The following is a 4,816-nucleotide window of genomic DNA, read 5'->3' on the forward strand; positions in this document are numbered from 1 at the left end:
AGGAGAATATGCAATGAACTCCAAAAACATCTATGAAGATCAGTATTAATTAGATGAGCGGGGCTTTTATCTTTTTGCCTCTGAATAGTTTTGGCATCTCACTCTATCCCTTGTAATTCAGAATGATTGGCTTCCTTAGGAACTTAGAATCCAGATAGTGTTATTGATTCTCCTAGTTAAGTATGATGATTCTTGAACACAGCTACTTATTGAGTCTTGGCTGTGGCCCAAAGCACTCTGTCTTCCAGTATTACCACCGGATACATACATGCCACAGACACATAATTGGGTGAACCTTTTCAGATTGTGACTCAGCTTTGCTAAAGTCCCCAATTAGAGATGTCCAGGGTTCTTAAGCACTCTTATTTGCCTTGGATCACAACTCTTATTCTTTCTTTTTCTTTCTTCTTTTTTTTTTCGGTTTTTTTTTTTTCTTTTCGGTCTTTTTTTTTTCTGTTTTTTCTTGCTTCAAGAATCATTTTTAATGATTTTTCAGATCCTCAGTAACATGTCTCCTTTTTCATCATTCTTTCAAGAGCCAACATTCATGAACCACAAGTTCAAAAGACATATGCACTGTTCAAGCATACATTCAGAGAACAAAAGTGTTGCCACCACATCAAAATAATTAAACTATTATAAAATTCAGAATTCATGCAATTCTTTCCTTTTCAATTAAGCACGTTTTTATTAAGAGAGGTGATGGATTCATAGGACATTCATAACTTTAAGGCATAGACACAAAGACACTAATGATCACAAGACACAAACATGGATAAACATAAGGCATAAAATCGAAAAACAGAAGAATAAAGAACAAGGAAATCAAGGAACGGGTCCACCTTAGTGATGGCGGCTCTTTCTTGCTCTTGAAGATCCTATGGAGTGCTTGAGCTCCTCAATGTCTCTTCCTTGTCTTTGTTGCTCCTCCTTCATGATTCTTTAGTCTTCTCTAATTTCATGGAGGAGAATGGAGTGTTCTTGATGCTCCACCCTTAGTTGTCCCATGTTGGAACTCAATTCTCCTAGGGAGGTGTTTAATTGCTCCCAATAATTTTGTGGAGGAAAGTGCATCCCTTGAGGAATCTCAGGGATCTCTTGATGAGAGGGGTCTCTTGTGTACTCCATCCTTTTCTTGGTGATGGGCTTGTCCTCATCAATGGGGGTATCTCCCTCTATGTCAACTCCAACTGAATAACAGAGGTGACAGATGAGATGAGGAAAGGCTAACCTTGCCAAGGTGGAGGTCTTGTCCGCCACCTTATAGAGTTCTTGGGCTATAACCTTATGAACCTCTATTTCTTCTCCAATCATGATGCTATGAATCATGATGGCCCGGTCTATGGTAACTTCGGACCGGTTGCTAGTGGGAATGATTGAGCGTTGTATGAACTCTAACCATCCTCTAGCCACGGGCTTGAGGTCATGCCTTCTCAATTGAACCGGCTTTCCTCTTGAATCTTGCTTCCATTGTGCGCCCTCTTCACATATGGTTGTGAGGACTTGGTCCAACCTTTGATCAAAGTTGACCCTTCTAGTGTAAGGATGCTCATCTCCTTGCATCATAGGCAAGTTGAACGCCACCCTCACACTCTCCGGACTAAAATCCAAGTATTTCCCCCGAACCATAGTGAGATAATTCTTGGGATTCGGGTTCACACTTTGGTCATGGTTCTTGGTGATCCATGCATTGGCATAGAACTCTTGAACCATCAAGATTCCGACTTGTTGAATGGGGTTGGTGAGTACTTCCCAACCTCTTCTTCGGATCTCATGGCGGATCTCCGGATATTCACCCTTTTTGAGTGAAAAGGGGACTTCGGGGATCACCTTCTTCAAGGCCACAACTTCATAGAAGTGGACTTGATGCACCCTTGAGAGGAATCTATCCATCTCCCATGACTCGGAGGTGGAAGCTTTTGCCTTCCCTTTCCTCTTTCTAGAGGTTTCTCCGGCCTTGGATGCCATAAACGGTTATGAAAAAGCAACGCTTTTGCCACACCAAACTTAGAATGTTTGCTCGTCCTCGAGCAAAAGAAGAAAGAATAGAGTAGAAGAAGAAGAAATGAGGAAGAGGGGTGTAATGGTTCGGCCATGGAGGGTGGGTTTGGGAGGGAAAGTGGTTTGAATTTGAAGGGTGAGGTTGGTGGGGATTTATGAAGGATGGATGTGAGTGGTGAAGAGAAAGATGGGATTTGATAGGTGAAGGGTTTTTGGGAAAGAGGTATTGAGGTGATTGGTGAGTGGGGGAAGAAGAGAGAGAGTGATGGTGGGGTCCTGTGGGGTCCACAGATGATGTGGTGTCAAGGAAAAGTCATCCCTGCACCAAATGTTGCTCAAAATCACGTTTTGAGCTATTTCTGGCGTTAAACGCCGGGCTGGTGCCCATTCCTGGCGTTTAACGCCAGGTTGTTGCCCTTTACTGGCGTTTAACGCCAGTCTGGTGCCCCTTTCTGGCGTTAAACGCCCAGAATGGTGCCAGACTGGGCGTTAAACGCCCAACAGCTAGCATTACTGGCGTTTGAACGCCAGCTTCTTCTCCTCCAGGGTGTGCTGTTTTTCTTCCTGTTTTTCATTCTGTTTTTGCTTTTTTCATTGTTTTTGTGACTTCTTATGATCATCAACCTACAAAAAAGATAAAATAACAAAAGGAAATAGTTAGCTATAAAACATTGGGTTGCCTCCCAACAAGCGCTTCTTTAATGTCATTAGCTTGACAGAGAACTCTCATGGAGCCTCAGAAGTGCTCAGAACCGTGTTGGAACCTCCCAACACCAAACTTAGAGTTTGAATGTGGGGGTTCAACACCAAACTTAGAGTTTGGTTGTGGCCTCCCAACACCAAACTTAGAGTTTGACTGTGGGGGCTCTGCTTGGCTCTGTTTTGAGAGAAGCTCTTCATGCTTCCTCTCCATGATGATAGAGGGATGTCCTTGGGCCTTAAACACCAAGGATTCTTCATTCACTTGAATGATCAACTCTCCTCTATCAACATCAATCACAGCTTTTGCTGTGGCTAGGAAGGGTCTGCCAAGGATGATGGATTCATCCATGCACTTCCCAGTCTCTAGGACTATGAAATCAGTAGGAATGTAATGGTCTTCAATCTTCACTAAAACATTCTCTACAAGTCCATGAGCTTGTTTTCTCGAATTGTCTGCCATCTCTAATGAGATTCTTGCAGCTTGCACCTCAAGGATCCCTAATTTCTCCATTACAGAGAGGGGCATGAGGTTTACACTTGACCCTAAGTCACACAAGGCCTTCTTGAAGGTCATGGTGCCTATGGTACAAGGTATAGAAAACTTCCCAGGATCCTGCCTCTTTTGAGGCAGTTTCTGCCTAGACAAGTCATCCAGTTCTTTGGTGAGCAAGGGAGGTTCATCCTCCCAAGTCTCATTTCCAAATAACTTGTCATTTAGCTTCATGATTGCTCCAAGGTATTTAGCAACTTGCTCTTCAGTGACATACTCATCCTCTTCAGAGGAAGAATACTCATCAGAGCTCATGAATGGCAGAAGTAAGTCCAATGGAATCTCTATGGTCTCATTTTGAGCCTCAGATTCCCATTGGAACTCAGAGGAGATTGGTACACGCTCACTGAGGTCTTCCTCAGTGGCGTCCTCCTCTTCTCTTTCCTCTCCATATTCGGCCATATCTATGGCTTTGCACTCTCCTTTTGGATTTTCTTCTGTATTACTTGGGAGAGTGCTAGGAGGGAGTTCAGTGACTTTCTTGCTCAGCTGACCCACTTGTCCTTCCAAATTTCTGATGGAGGACCTTGTTTCATTCATGAAACTTTGAGTGGTCTTTATTAGATCAGAGACCATTGTTGCTAAGTCAGAAGTATTCTGCTTAGAACTCTTTGTCTGCTGCTGAGAAGATGATGGAAAAGGCTTGCCATTGCTAAACCTGTTTCTTCCACCATTATTGTTATTGAGACCTTGTTGAGGTCTCTCTTGATTCTTCCATGAGAAATTGGGGTGATTTCTCCATGAAGAATTGTAGGTGTTTCCATAGGGTTCTCCTAGGTAATTCACCTCTTCCATAGAAGGGTTCTCAGGATCATAGGCTTCTTCCTCAGATGAAGCTTCCTTAGTACTGCTTGGTGCATTTTGCATTCCAGACAGACTTTGAGAAATCAAATTGACTTGTTGAGTCAATATCTTGTTCTGAGCCAATATGGCATTCAGAGTATCAATCTCAAGAACTCCTTTCTTCTGACTAGTCCCATTGTTCACATGATTCCTTTCAGAAGTGTACATGAATTGGTTATTTGCAACCATTTCAATCAATTCTTGAGCTTCTGCAGGCGTCTTCTTCAGATGAAGAGATCCTCCAGCAGAGCTATCCAAAGACATCTTGGATAGTTCAGAGATACCATCATAGAAAATACCTATGATGCTCCATTCAGAAAGCATGTCTGAAGGACATCTTCTGATTAATTGTTTGTATCTTTCCCAAGCTTCATAGAGGGATTCTCCATCCTTCTGTCTGAAGGTCTGGACTTCCACTCTAAGCTTACTCCATCTTTGTGGTGGAAAGAACTTTGCCAAGAAGGCATTGACTAGCTTTTCCCAAGAGTCCAGGCTTTCTTTAGGTTGAGAGTCCAACCATATTCTAGCTCTGTCTCTTACAGCAAAAGGGAATAGCATCAGTCTGTAGACCTCAGGGTTAACCCCATTAGTCTTGACTGTGTCACAGATTTGCAAGAATTCAGCTAAGAACTGATGAGGATCTTCCATTGGAAGTCCATGGAACTTGCAATTCTGTTGTATTAGAGAAACTAATTGAGGCTTAAGCTCAAAGTTGTTTGC

General features: G+C 42.8%; 1 non-coding gene across 1 annotated transcript; it reads left to right on the forward strand.

The window, feature by feature from the left end:
* The first annotated feature begins 4,414 nt into the window (after positions 1 to 4,414).
* LOC130953373 (small nucleolar RNA R71) lies at positions 4,415 to 4,522 on the forward strand. Its single transcript, XR_009075544.1, has one exon. It is a non-coding gene; the product is annotated as a small nucleolar RNA R71 (small nucleolar RNA).
* Positions 4,523 to 4,816: the final 294 nt, after the last annotated feature.

Source organism: Arachis stenosperma, chromosome 9 (assembly GCF_014773155.1).
Source record: "Arachis stenosperma cultivar V10309 chromosome 9, arast.V10309.gnm1.PFL2, whole genome shotgun sequence".
Lineage (NCBI taxonomy): Eukaryota > Viridiplantae > Streptophyta > Magnoliopsida > Fabales > Fabaceae > Arachis > Arachis stenosperma.